A 14,851-nucleotide genomic window follows, 5' to 3' on the forward strand; every position below is an offset into this window, starting at 1 on the left:
GAGCCCCAGCACCTTCCCTACACCATGTGGCTGAATCCCAGAGCTCCCCTGCCCTGGAGGGCAGAAGCTCCTAGCCCCACTACCCTGCTATAGGGCAGAAGTCCCCTGCACCCAGCAGCTAGAGCCCCGAGGGCCTTCCCCTCACCGCTGCCATGGGCCCTGGAATTTTTACAGCATGTTGGAGGGGGGGCAGTATGAGGGACTCTGGGAAATAATTTCTGAGAATTTAAGCCCTGGTTGAGACCACTGCCTATCATGCTGACCAATGTTGTCAAACTGTTTCTTTGCGGCCCCCCCGCCTGTCTGTATCCATCTATTGTCTCTTGTCTTATACTTCGATTGTAAGCTCTTTGGGGCCGGGAACGTCATCGTGTTCCGTTTGTACAGGACCTAACACCATGATGAGTGTTCCTGGGTGCTATGTGTGCCACTACTACTAATACCTGGATTAAATAAGTAGACATTTTAGCAACTGATAAATTCTAGATTCTTATGACGCAATTGTTCTCTGCATAAAGAGTAAGTTCCTTTTTTCAAAAACGTGAAATAATTTAGCATTGGGTCCCAATTTTGCACTGCCTTTGTGTTCGTAGAGATTAAAACCTTCAGTTCATGTTCTCTACCCGTTGTGAAGTCATTGCCCCATTGTGGGAAGTGAGATAAAGTAACTTTTCCTCTCAACTTTTCTAAGACAAATCAAGAGCGGTGTACAGCATTGGATCAACCTAAGGAAATATACAGACTAATATTGTTCATTTTTATAGCAAGGGTGAACCTATGGGGGTTCATTATATGTTGTTGTTTATGTAGCTTAAGGTGTTTTGTGGTGTGTGAAGATAATCTTGTATAAAACCAGTCTAAAATGAGATGGGGTACATTCTTTTGAAAGAATTTACAAAAGGGATTACTTGTGTGTGGATTGTAATGATCAAAGTTAGTATGTAAACACAAAGGCAGCTACACATCAGTATGGTGATATTGCTGTATCATATTTTAGCTGCATAGCAATTTGATATAATGCATATTTTTAGATTTTTGAGCTTGGGAATTCTGAAATGTGTTCCTGAAAGATATTAGGGGTAGATAAGCATGTATTTCCTGTTTTGTGATGCAGGTTGAAGTATGTAGTCCTGCACAAAGGTTTCGAGGGGTGTCTGTGGGGCCATTAGGGTGACTGCATAGGGCTTCAGGTTATTCTTTGGTTACTTACTTATATCAGCATTTCTTATCTCCAAGGCCTAAAATAGCGAAGCTAAAATCTTACAGGCCTCAGCTTATAGGCCTTGCATTTTAGCCTTTCTTACTTAGATACCTAATACATAATTATTCCTTTTAACTACTGATCAATCTTCTACTTCTGTAATCCTACAACTTAACTCTATTTAGCAGACAATGATTATATATGACATAACATGTTAGTTAATTATAACATCACATAATAAATGACCAATAAACTAAAAACATTGGCTGGGAACCTTTTTTCCAGCTTAGATGTTTGGAAATTAAAAACAAAACAGCCACGGCCGGCTCCAGGCACCAGCCGACCAAGCACCTGCTTCGCGCGGCACCTTCTAAGGGGTGGCCAATCTTGGGGTGGTGGGGCAGTGCTCCGTTTTTATTTTGTTTTGTTTCAGCGGGGCGGCGTTCGGGAGTTTTTTTTGTTTTGGCGGGGCGGCGCTCGGGGGTATTTTTTTGTTTGTTTTGGTGAGGCGGCGCTTGGGGGGAAGTTGTTACAGCGGGGTGGCGCTCGGGGCAGGCGGTTGTTACGGCGGGGCGGCGCTCGTTTTTTTTTGGTTTTGTTTTTTGCTTGAGGTGGCAAAGTTACAGCAGGCCCTGAAAACAGCAACAAAAAACCGACGCGATAGTCATCATTCTATGTAGTAGCAAAATCCTCCCTATTCAGGGTGAAATCCTGGCCCTGTTGAACTTAATGGGAGTTTACCTGTTAATGTAAGTGGAGCCAGGATTTCATCAGCAATCTTTCATCTATCTGCTCTATAGAACCTATTGAGTAATTTTTCCATGATTTGTAGAACCTTCATTTCTTACCAATTCTCATATGATAGAGAATGCTTACTTGGGTGGAAGAGAGATAGAGATTGTTTGCCAGGTTAATCGGGTGTCGTCATTCCTAGATGTGAACAAATTGCACAAAGAGAGATCGTTCCAATGGAGAGCTGATTTTGTTATATTGGTAGCACAGATTATACTTTTTAAATTAAATGTTATGGTTAGATCTACAGTGTATAGTTTGTCTTTTTAGTGATTTCTTTAAAAAATTGAATTAATATCTCTTAAAAAAGACTTCTGTATTGACTGGTTTTCCCTGTTGAATTAATATTGTGCTACACAACTAGATGCCTATTTTTAATGATTAAAACCACACTAACAGAATCTTCTTGAACAGTGGTTCTCAACCTATTTATCATTATGGGCCGCATATATGGGTGTGGGCAAGGATCCTGGACCCCAATGCTATGGAGCCGGCCGGCAGCCCTGACACCGAACCTGGACCGTGATCCTGTGGGGCAGACCCCGCACCCTGAGGGACTGGCCGGCAACCTGGAACCTGCTGCGCAGCTTGGTGGCCTTTAGCACACAGCTGGGCCACGTGTGGCCTGCAGACCGAGAACCGCTGTTCTTGAATATATTTTTTTATCGCTCACTGTATATTATATTTAGGTAAGTCCTATAGGATCAGGCATACAGGTTTTTTTTTTTTTTTTTTTTTTTTAAATATAAAGGCAGGCTTTTTCAACTCAAGAAGTAGATATTAATTCCTCCTTTTCTTCCCTTTCCCCTCTAGCATAAAACCTGTTTTAGCTGCCATCTTGCTCTCATCAGACTTACCAAATGTGACACAACTTGAGGCAAATGCGTTTGACAGATGCATCATGAATTTCTACAGAACAGACAAAATATTACACATTTTTGAGAGAGTTTTTTCCCCCCACAAACTCCCTTTAATATGGGGCAAATGGGAACTGAGCTGCAAACTGAAAGGCCGTGAGTTTTAGTCCCATCTCTTTCACTGAGTGCTATTAATATTTCTATGCACTTCACAACCCTTATTTTTAAACAAGGTCTTAATTGCCTTCCTCAGGTAGGGGTATTTCGTTCACCTGTCTTACAATAAGGTAATTTAGAAGGTACACAAGTCACTATACGTAATGCTGGCAACAGAACCCCTGTTTCTAACATGACAGATCAAAGTGTAATTCCACTTTGCCACGCTGCCTTTCAGAAAAATTGTGCCAAGTTGTATGCTTATGTAACAGACACTAACACATTTTGGCTCTTTTCTCCTCCTAATCTCTTGATGATGTGTCAAGTCTTGAGTCTGCTACTGCTCAGAGCAATAGCAGTTGTTCTTTTTAATCAAGTGGTATTGTCTTATATTTTTATATGCAGAGATCCTGGGCTCAGGCCCTACAAATGACCCAACAGTGATATCTTTACATTTGGCTATATTATCTCTAACCATTACATTACACACTGTTTCTACAGCCCTGGATAGGATCCAGGAATCCTGATACCCAACAGCCGAGTGCTATTCAAGAAATACTTTGCTAATAGGCTAGAAAACTGTTATATCTCCTTCTACGGGCTAGTCTGCAAAGGGGGATGTCAATATGTTTTCCCCACCAACTACTCCTGTAGCTGAAGTTGAAAAGGTCAGAACTATGGATCTGAAGGTTGTGGGTTCAAACGTGCTGTCTGACCAATGGGTGGGTGGGGAATAAGAGTGAAGCGTTTAGAATAATTATAATTGTTGAAGTGATTTTCTATTGCACAACATTGTATTTAGAAATAAATGTGGATATTGTGGAGATTTTGTTTTTATTGTATATTAGTGTTTTTATTTTGGCTAATGGGAGCTGCCTCATTTAAGAACAGAGTTAGCCACTCCTTTGTAATGTGTATGAAGAGGACCAAGAGCAGTGTGTGGGCGATTTTGCCAGTGTTTTCAAACAGGGGCAAGGTCTGTCTGGATAACCTCCAAAAAGGTCAGTACTTAATGTAAAACTTATCTTTCCAGAAAGCAAGCCTCATTCTCAAAGGTCTAACATTAGCACTTAGGGAAGGCTGGATGCTGCTTGCTACCACTAATGAGCAGTAGAGCCTGTCACCTGGAGGTCTTGAGTTTGAATTGTGCCCAGCAAGAATAATGGTTGTTCCCATCTAATAGATGTTTGGTGGCTCCTGTTTGGGATGAGTTTTGTGATGTAGAAGCTGGAAAATGAGTCACTAACTCACCATTTTTAAAAAAAGCTACAAAGAGTATGGAATGAGTGTGATCTCTTAATTGCTTTATAAACACACAGCTGTTCATGGAGTATCAGATAAAATTTCCATACACTTGTGCTAAAACTGTTTAACCTGAACATTTACTATTTAGCTACAAATTGAAGGGTTCAAAATTGCTAGTTACGCTAACCATAACTCAGTAAATTTCTTCCAAAGCTGATCTTCTTGGACAGTGAAATAAAGATAATTGATTTGGTCTGTAAAAATGGTTTTGATTACACATATTAATCTTCTTCTGGAGATTTATGATGGCCAATATGGAAGAAGTGATTCAAACGATGAACACTTGTTTGAAGTTAGAATAGAGGCAGATCAAATGGTTTTGTAACGTGGATGCTGTTAGCTCTAAAACGTATAGCCTATTCCTAGCTTCTGACATCTACCTCACAGATGTGTGAAGATAATGTGACTTTAATTTTGTAACCACAGTAGCTTACATTGGTGCACAGAATCTTTTTAGTTTTAAAATTGCAGTTCTGAGAGTCTCTCTCAATTCCATTGAAATATGAAAAGAAGGCAGCTGGTGTGAAAATCAGAGCTTTCATGTGGATACCTTCAAAATGAGAAACGAGACAAGTGAAATCCAGAAAATGTCATTAAGAGACTAGAATTTCAATGTACAGCATATTTAAACTTGCTAAGGTGCTGAACATGAACCCTTCTTACTGTGCCAAGTTTCAGTTAATTCATAGCTGGACTTTCTTCTTTCAGCTACTCAAATGGTAGGGATATCTTTGAAATGGGATATAACTGGGATTAGTCCCAGCGTGAGAACAGTTGTAAGACTTGATGTAATTTGAAAATGTTCAGTGAGGTGACGTCTTGTCATTAGTAAGTATATTGGTCGATATTGAGATATTGCTCATCCTAAAGAAGCTGGGGTTTGTAATCTATATTTCTAACATTCTTTCATAACAATTATTGTCAATAAGAAAATAGCGAATCTTTGTATTTTTTGTTGATTACACAAAATGCTACCTATATGGCAAGTATGAAAATAATCAGTAAATTACATACTTTTAGAAGCTGTAGGTTGGAGAAGGTTGAGTGCTTTTGCTTAAAATTAATTGGCTACATGATCTTATACCTCTTGCTGATGTCTTTCCATGAAGAGAACATACATTTAATTTTATTGTTGTTAGATGTCTTTGCAGCATTTCAGATTTTTTTTTTTTTTTTTGGACCAAGACATGATGCTTAAATATCTTTTACCCAAGGATTTTAGACTGCAGTGGTTTGCACTGAACTTTAGTTAATAACTGTCCTCATTCCAGTTCTGTCACTCTGATCCTTACCTGTTGAAACTGGTTTTGGCTCTCCCCAAGGAGAATAGGCTAGGAACATTAAGGCTCCACACTCTGGCATTCTGTCTATGATCCTGAAGGGAAAGCTGTTAGGTGACTATTAAAATGGGCCTCCTTTCTCCTTTCCTAGGTGGGTAGGTTAACTCTGCGACCCAGACAGACCCTATGGTGAATTATTCAATCCCATTAATGAGACCGATACACCATGGTAGTATCATACAGGTGTATTAACAATCACCAAAGAGCATCCCGGTTTTTGTCACAGCATGATCTTACTTAACCTGCACATTTTTTAAAGATAACTGAATAAGATTGTTACATTATATAGATCTGAAAATTTCTAAGGACTAAAGTCAAACCTTAAAGTACTTTATGGAGAGCTATAAAAACAGTACCTAGGGTTCTCTGGCACTATAACCTATGAATATAATTTCAAAAAGATTTGTATTGTCTTCTTACAAAACAAAATGCATGCAGAATTGCTTCACAAACTGTGTAATACATTTTTTAAAATTTGTAGTTAGTAGTTTCATAGTTATTTGGTGAAGTGAGTACTACAGTGAGTTGCACTTCACTTTACTTAAAAGTGTCACACGAGAGAGAATTCAGGTGGTATGGTTGTGTTCAAATATTTGTGTAAGTGAAGTAAGTTTTACAGCATGCTGTATTCAGAATAACTTTCCCCACAATCAAATGAACAATATTCTGTTCATCTCTCCATTTGATAACTTCACTGCCTTTCTATGCATGTATCTACATCTCTTTGTCTCCTTTTTATTCTTATAGGTCAGTGTCTTAATTTATGTAATGTTACAATTGGAAACAACCAAGGAAATAAAGTTTTTCAGTGGTCCCGAGATTAGGTCAGTCCAGTTGCTGTTCTGGCTATTTGGCGTATTAGGTGTTTGACTGGACATCTGGTACAGTTTCACATGTCAGTAAACTTTTTAAACTGTTGAGTATATTATTCTTTATTCTACTTGTAAAATTCCATCTGCAGTAGTCAAAGTAAAACAAGAAATTGGAGACTGATTCAATACAGCTACCCTGTATCATTAGAAGCTAGTAGAAAGCAGGCTCTTACCCATATGGATGCAGAGGGACCATAACTGATTCAGATTTCTTTTTATTAGATTGAAGGAGAAAGAAATGGTAAACTTCCAAATCATGGAAGATAGGGTGGGAAGAGTAAAGACCAACTCAGCCCATATGATACAGAAAATGTATTATAAATTGAATCAGAGCTATATATAGTATGAACTCACAGAAGCACCTTACTGCCATTCTTTTCACTGTAATAATAAATTATGGATTTTATAGTTATCTGATTAACCATTAGAGCTGTCACATTATGTAGGCATCCATTTATCATTACAGCATTTTGTAAAATAACTACTTTTGTTTAGCCCAGAAAGCTCAGAAAATGTTATCCCCGCTATGAACTAACTCTGAAGTACACTTGAAAGTAATTCTCTATTTACAGGTAGCATTGTAGAACCTCCTGCTGGTATGATTATCTATCCAAAAGGTAGCATCATTTATGATGATGAGAGCGTAAAGGCTGTTGCACAATATTTTTAATCAATTTCCAAATAGTTTTTGGAAACCTAAACAATTTATTCATATATGTATTGAAAATTGATAATAAAGTAGCATTAAATCAGAAAAAGATTCTTAAAACAATTGCGCACAGGGCTCATAAACTGCCAGGAGCACCAGTTTTGTGGGCTGATAAATTTCAGTTGTGACTGCAAACTTCATTTAGCTGTCAGTCCCACCTTTATTTGGCTTTCCAGTCCCACCTTTCGTCAATGGGCTAAAACAGTCTCTGTTACCACAGACAGCACCAAAATATGTTCTGTGCTAGTAGCCAAACTATGTTCAATCACAACTGAGGAATGGACGGTGAGAGTTAGCCCTCTTGTCAAAACAGCTCCCTTTGTTAGTGTAAATACAACATAAGAACGGCCATACTGAGTCAAACCAGTGGTCCATCTAGCCCAGTCTCCTGTCTTCTGACAGTGACCAGTGCCAGGTGCTTCAGAGGGAATGTACAGACCGAGGGAATGTACAGACCAAGGTAATTATTGAATGAGCCCCATCCCTAGGTATCCACTCCCAGCTTCTGACTATCAGAGGCTAGGGACACCAAGAGCATGGGGTTGCCTCCCTGACCATCTTGGCTACTAGTCTCCATGAATTTATCTAGTTCTTTTTTGAACCCAGTTATATTTTTGGCCTTCACAACTTCCCCTGACAATGAGTTCCACAGGTTGACTGTGTGTTGTGGGAAGAATTAAATTAAATAAATTAAATTAATGGAGATATCCCATCTCCTAGAACTGGAAGGGACCTTGGAAGGTCATCGAGTCCAGCCCCCTGCCTTCACTAGCAGGACCAAGTACTGATTTTGCCCCAGATCCCCAAGTGGCCCCCTCAAGGATTGAACTCACAACCCTGGGTTTAGCAGGCCAATGCTCATGTTTGTTTTAAATCTACTGCCTATTAATTTCATTGGGTGACCCCTAGTTCTTGTGTAAATAATACTTCCTTATTCACTTTCTCTACACTGTTCACGATTTTATAGACCTCTATCATATCCCCCCTTAGTCGTCTCTTTTCCAAGCTGAAAAGACCTAGGTTTTTAAATTTCTCCTCGTATGGAAGCAGTTCCATCCCTCTAATCATTTTTGTTGCCCTTCTCTATCTTTTCCAATTCTAATATCATTTTTGAGATAGGGTGACCAGCACTGCATGCAGTATTCAAGGTCTGGGCATACCATGGATTCATATAGGGGTATTATGATATTTTCTGTCTTCTTATCGATCCCTTTCCTAATGGTTCCTAACATTCCGTTAGCTTTTTTTGACTGCCACTGTATATTGAACAGAAGTTTTCAGAGAACTATCCACAGTGACTCCAAGGTCTTCTTGAGTGATCACTAATTTAAAGTCCATTATTTTGTATGTTTAGTTAGGATTGTTTTCCAACATGCTTTACTTTGCATTTATCAACATTGAATTTCATTCAGCATTTTGTTGCCCAGTCGCCCAGTTTGGTGAAATCCCTCTGTAATTTTTTGCAGTCTGCTTTGGACTTAACTATCTTGAGTAAATTTATATCGTCTGCAAATTTTGCCACCTCACTGTTTACCCCTTTTTCCAGATCATTTATGAATATGTTGAACAGCACTGGTCCCAGTACAGATCCCTGGGGGACATCGCTATTTACCTCTCTTAGTCTGAAAATGGACCATTCATTCCTACCCTTTGCTTCCTGTCTTTTTAACCAGTTACTGATCCATTAAAGCAGTGCTTCTCAAAGTTGGGCCACCGCTTGTTCAGGGAAAGCCCCTGGCGGGCCAGGCCGGTTTGTTTACCTGCCGTGTCCGCAGTTTTGGCGGATCACGGCTCCCACTGGCCGCGGTTCGCTGCTCCAGGCCAGTGGGGGCTGCAGGAAGCGGCGCAGGCTGAAGGATGTGCTGGCCGCCCTTCCCGCAGCCCCCATTGACTTGGAGCGGTGAACTGCAGCTAGTGGGAGCCGCGATCGGCCGCACCTGCGGACGCGGCAGGTAAACAAACCGGCCCGGCCCGCCAGGGGCTTTCCCTGAACAAGCGGCGGACCGGCTTTGAGAACCACTGCATTAAAGGACCTGCCTTCTTATCCCATTACTGTTTACTTTGCTTAAGACCCTTTGGTGAGAGACCTTGTCAAAAGCTTTCTGAAACTCCAAATACACTATTATCCACTGGATCACCCTTGTCCATGTATTCGTTATCCCCCTCAAATAATTCTAAGAGATTGGTGAGGCATGATTTTCCTTTTAAAAAATCTGTGTTGACTCTTCCCCCAATAAATTGTGTTCATCTATGTGGCTGATTATTCTGTTCTTTATTATAGTTTCAACCAATTTTCCTGGTACTGAAGTTAGGTTTACCAGCCTGTAATTGCCAGGATTGCCTCTGGCGCCTTTAAAAAAAATTGGTATATCATAAGCTATCTCCAGTCATTTGGTACAGAAGTTGATTTGAATGAAAAGATGCATATAGCATTTAGTAGTTCTGCAATTTCATATTTGAGTTCCTTCAGAACTCTTGGGTGATAACCATCTGGTCCTGGTGACTTATTACTGTTAAATAAATAATAAATTAATTTATAACCATTGTTTACACTGAGAAATCATAAAGTTGCCTGAAATAAGTGCTGGATCTGCCACTGGCAGACAATATAATGGCACCATTTCAACAAAATTTGCTTTTCAATTCCTTTCCCCTCCTTTTTCTTTCTGTTTGTGCCAGAGAAATACAATACATGTAGAAATATGAATAAAAACTATAAAAATCAGTGGTTCTCAAAATTCAGTCCTCTCTTGCTTGTTCCATTTCACTCGTATTTCTTTTTTGATCTCTCATCTTTCTTTTTGTGTATCTCTAATTCTTGTTCTTTTTGCACTCCCTCTGGTTCATTTATTCTATGCTAGTCCCAGTGGTGTGCTCTTTTTTTCCTACTACCATTCTCTCCTTTCATCCCACCCTCTTTACTTCCTCAGACCAACCATTTTCTCCCTGATATTTCTCCTAATCGGTTTACTCTTGGCCTCCTCCATCTCTTTCCCTTCACCAGGCCAGAATTTTTGCAATCTCCTTCTCATTGCTCTCTGTGTCTTTCTCCCTGCCTCCCCTTTGTGTGGCATCCATCTCTTTTCTGGTCACTGGAACTGTAAATGGGTGATGTAACATAGGGGGTTTCTGAGGCTGTTTTTCAGACAGTTGGGTTGACCAGCTTTTCAGCAGGAGTTTTGTTTCCATGTTCAGCGTGCAAGGTGTAGAAATGCCTGTTTGACCATTGCTGGCCCTCTTTAACTGTCTGGTTTTTCTAGGTATGGATTCTCAGAATGTAGAGGTGTTATTCTGAGCTGTCCTGATCTTCTTCCGCTTGACTATGCTTTTGGGGCACTGAGGTCTCCGATCTTCATTAGAGGTTTTCATTTGTGTTTTTGCCAAGTCTTTTACCAGATATACCTGAAGGTGTGCACTGATAGCGTGGTAGGTGTCCTCTGTCAGTGCTCCCCCCACCTTCTTATCTCTGCCCATTTCCTCAGTCAAGAACCCTGTGAGGCAAATTATTCATAGTCTACTGGATCAAAATCTTTAAATCTTAAATAGACTTACAGGACACAGATAAATATAGTGCATTTTTTCCCCCATAAACGTATGATTTCCAACCGCTATACTGACCTAGCATTTTTTTTACCTACTTCTCTCATAACATAACTACTCTAGTTGCTGGGCTCTCATTTCCTTCGTGTCTAGTCAGGTTGTTTAGGAAAACATTTTCTGTGTCTTCTGCCAGGAGCTGAAGCTTTTCTTTCTTCACATAAAATGGTCCTGAAAGATGATCTGCTGCAAAGAAGACTAAGCTAACAAACTCAAAGGTGAACTGTAACATGGAATTGCTAACTGGGGTTAGGAAGTAGATGATGGAAAGAAAAACTTTTGAAGATCTTACTTCATGCTTTGAGCATCTTATGGAAATGGCATGACATCATTCAAGCTTTCTGCCTGTCATTGCAGCTGCTCGTGCCAGACAAGATTATTTAGCTCATTAATACATCTAGGCCTTTATTTAATAAGCACTTAACCGTATGTTAAGTCTCATTGACTTCAGTGGCATGTGGGCATATGTATGGAGTTCAGACATGTTCTTAAGCCTTTTCTTCAGATTGTGAATAGACTTGAGACTGTGTGCTAAGTGCTTTGCTGAATTCAGTGGGACTGCATGGACTGTAAATCAGGGCTGCTTTCAGACCATTAGTTGTCCTGCGTATTCTGTTGTTCTGTGTTAAGCTTTGCCCATACTCAGAGTGAAGCATTTGTACATGCATTAAGCCATCTAGGGTGAGCTGCATTTTAGCCTCTTCCTCTGGTTTCCTTCAGTTCCTTCCCACAGTTTTGGCTTTCACCTATTGCTAATCCCTTTTCTCTGTCAGTCAATCCAGGATGCAGTTTCTTATCTCTGGCAGGAGAGATTTCCTTGAAGTCAGCACCAAGCACAGACCCATTGGCGGCCAGTAGGGGTTGCTATGAGAGCAGTGGATTCAGAGAAATTGGCGTCCTATTTGAGATCCCATAGTCGATGTGCCTTGCCCATGCGGACCTCCTTTCCCGTGTACCACGCCCAGGTTCAGTAAGGCTCAGCAGTGAGTTCAGCCTAGATGCTCTGCTGCTTAGTTACTCTGTGATGAAAGTATTTTTATATATTCTTTATTATATGCTAAGGTTGATAATTATGAAGCTGTAATTGTTCATGTTTGGTAGTAACGTACTTTGGAGATGCTTAATTTGATATTTAATTTTTCCATGGTACATGGGAAAGGAGGTCGGCATAGGCAAGACACATCAGCTATATATAAATACATTAAATTGAGCCATATTACCCCTAACATTCATTTCCAGATGCCCTTACATTATTGTTTTAATATCATTTGTCACTAGGAGGCTTACTGGATTCCTTCAGTACTGGGGAAATAATTGAATTGGGCATGACTAGTTGCATTCTTTTGATTAAATGTTTTTTCTGTATTCCTATAAAACCATCATTAGCTATTTTGGCTCCAGTTCTACGTTCCGTTGAAACAGCACTACATTGCAAATCAATATCTTTTCAAAAAGACACTGCTGTAAATTGCCTAGACAGCATATGCATGGTTACTTTGGCTGCAATGCTGCTGCAGAGCCTGGGTAGTCTGCCTTCCTGGGAACTCCACAGGCAAGTCCATCCTATTTTTTAAAATACCTTTTCAGAATGAACATTATTGCTGATGAAATTTAGGCAGAGAATTATTCTGCTCTCTGTGTTCACCTGTAACTTTTTATATTACGCTCTACTGGGATTATCCTGCCTTTAGGGATTGCTTTGTTTTCTGCTTTAGATTTCCCCCTTTCTTAGCTGTAGTACAGCCGTACCATTTCAGCTTGTTAGTGCAGAAAGATGTGAATTCAGTTGCTGAATGAGCCGAGACTGACTGCAAACACTAACATTGCTAGAGATATGTTTAAGAGTTGCAGGTGAATCTGACCTGATCCTGACAACAGCAAAACGGTAAGATGGTGTTTGTTTAAAATATAGGATTAATTGAGTGCTGGGATCTCCTTTTAAACCGGAGCCCTAGTTATCACATGCTTCCAACTTGAGCAGGATTCATTCTGTGCATGTCAGTGGTGGGTTTTTTTGAACGCTGAAAGCCTAGACAGATGAATGTGGTGGTTAGCTCAGAATGCCACATGAGGCTTTTCAGCGTACAGCCTTGAGAGACTCCCTAAATATCGCTTTTGGTTTATAAATATCAGTAAAAAGGTAGGGAAAAGGTATGCTTTTTTTGCTACTGCTCTATTTATCTCCTAAACAGCCTTATTTATTATAGTATAAAGAGGACACTATAGACAATTTTGCTGGTGTATGCTTGGCTGACTGCCCTCTGGGACAAGTGAGTGAAGGACGTGACCAGCCACTTTTTCATTTCTGCAAACAAGTCTCTGTATCCGGATAGATCTGACTGGAATATATGTCTTTAGTAAATTAGAGATTTGCTTAATATAGGAAAATGTACCATGTACCATCTTGAAATACGCTGACCTATGTCATATAGAATGTATCTTCTTGATTGGTTAGCCATTTGGTTGTTTTTTGTTTTCATGTTTATAAAGTAATGTAGTCATTGTCAGTGGTCGTTCTTGAATAGCTGGTGTAGAAGTATATTGGCAGCATTTTAGATCTCAGTAGAATATTTCAGCATGTATGAAAGGTTGGGGCAGCAGCATGCTCATAAAAAACACCCCAAAACCATTTACTCGGTCATGAGCAGTACAAGACACAAGGATAAGAAAATAACCATACCATGGCATAGCAATTTGAAATATTATTGATGATATTAATTGACAGGTAATATTTTGAGTTCTGCATCAAGCCAGAGACTTACTTTTAACTGAAATTTAATTAAACTAAAACATTTTTCTGTTCTATAGTATATTTTAGTCAGTAAATGAGCGCAGTTGAGAAAGCAATGATACAGTAAAGAAATATATTTTTTACACTTAAATAATGTCAAAACCAGAATTTCATCTTAGCAGAAATGCATGTCTAACATTTGCATGCTGTATAAAGTAATGCAGGTAAAAATTAGTTGTAGAAATACAGTAGAGGGTGGCAAATTAGTACAGTAGTAATTTGATGGTGAAGCATAGTATTAATATCTACTCGCTCTTTAGGTGTGTAGCAGATTATAATTAAGGGATGTGTGTGGGTAGGGGTGTTCTTAGTGGGGGGGCAAGATAGGCATGCATCTTAAATTATTTTATAATTTATCTTCTATCTTATTTATCTTAATTGTTCAGAGTTATTTTTCTAGGTGTGGCTTTTTCTTAAATAAGTATATTCTTTAAGATTCTCTCCTCAATGCACTATATTATTACACGTGAATTAAATGTGAGTGATATAAACTACCTGTTACACACTGTGTTCAGACCCCAATTTACATTCTTATAGGTATCAGAGTCTTCTCTTTGGTCAGCTAGGATAATCTCAGGCATTTCTGTTCAAAGAATTACTTCAGCTACAAGCTGATTTTGACTGATATATTTTCCCTGACTTAAACTACTACTCACCATTCTCAGCATAAGAAATACACCACAAGTTTCCTTTACCCTGTAATAGATCAAATATTCTGACTATTTGTGTTTGCTTTCAGTTCGTTGAAGGAGTGAAAATCTAGAAACTCTAAAGAAGGGTTTGGATTTTTTTTTTCTTTGAGCAAATGGTAAAGAAGGATATATGTGGTGTAATAATTCGCTGAATAAACAGCACTGTTTTTACATCTCCTAAACTTATCTGTCAGATTCAATGTTTAGAAACACAAGGTGGGTGAGGTAATACCTTTATTGGACCAACTTCTGTTTGAGCGAGAATACAGGTTTTCAAGCGTACTTCACTCACCTTGTCTCTCCAATATCCTGGGACCGACATGGCTACAACAACATTGCGGACTCAGTGTTTTTCAGATTTCCTTAAAAAAAGCTTTTTCTTTATCTTCTCAGATATGAAAATTAAAACCAGCAATTCCATTCAATGCACGTTACCCATCTGTAAATTTTTCTCCTCTTGGACTCTCAAGCTCTTACTCTTGAGATTAAGAATTAAATCAAGGGCATTTTAGACCCTTTTTATATGAAAATCTTGGTGG

At 39.3% G+C, this 14,851-nt stretch overlaps 1 protein-coding gene across 3 annotated transcripts in view; it reads left to right on the top strand.

The window, feature by feature from the left end:
- Nucleotides 1-14,851, top strand: part of CDK14 (cyclin dependent kinase 14) — a 472,950-nt gene that overhangs the window by 86,273 nt on the left and 371,826 nt on the right. Inside the window, exon 1 of one of the 3 annotated variants that reach the window (XM_034760408.1) lies at nt 12,607-12,714. The exons of 1 other annotated variant lie outside the window; for it this stretch is intronic. The gene's annotated coding sequence lies outside the window, so the exon portion shown is untranslated. Of the gene's footprint in view, nt 1-12,606; nt 12,715-12,890; nt 12,970-14,851 lie in introns of those variants that run through there. One more of the 3 variants, XM_034760409.1, reaches the window with a different exon arrangement.

The sequence above is a fragment of the Trachemys scripta genome, chromosome 2 (assembly GCF_013100865.1).
Source record: "Trachemys scripta elegans isolate TJP31775 chromosome 2, CAS_Tse_1.0, whole genome shotgun sequence".
NCBI lineage: Eukaryota > Metazoa > Chordata > Testudines > Emydidae > Trachemys > Trachemys scripta.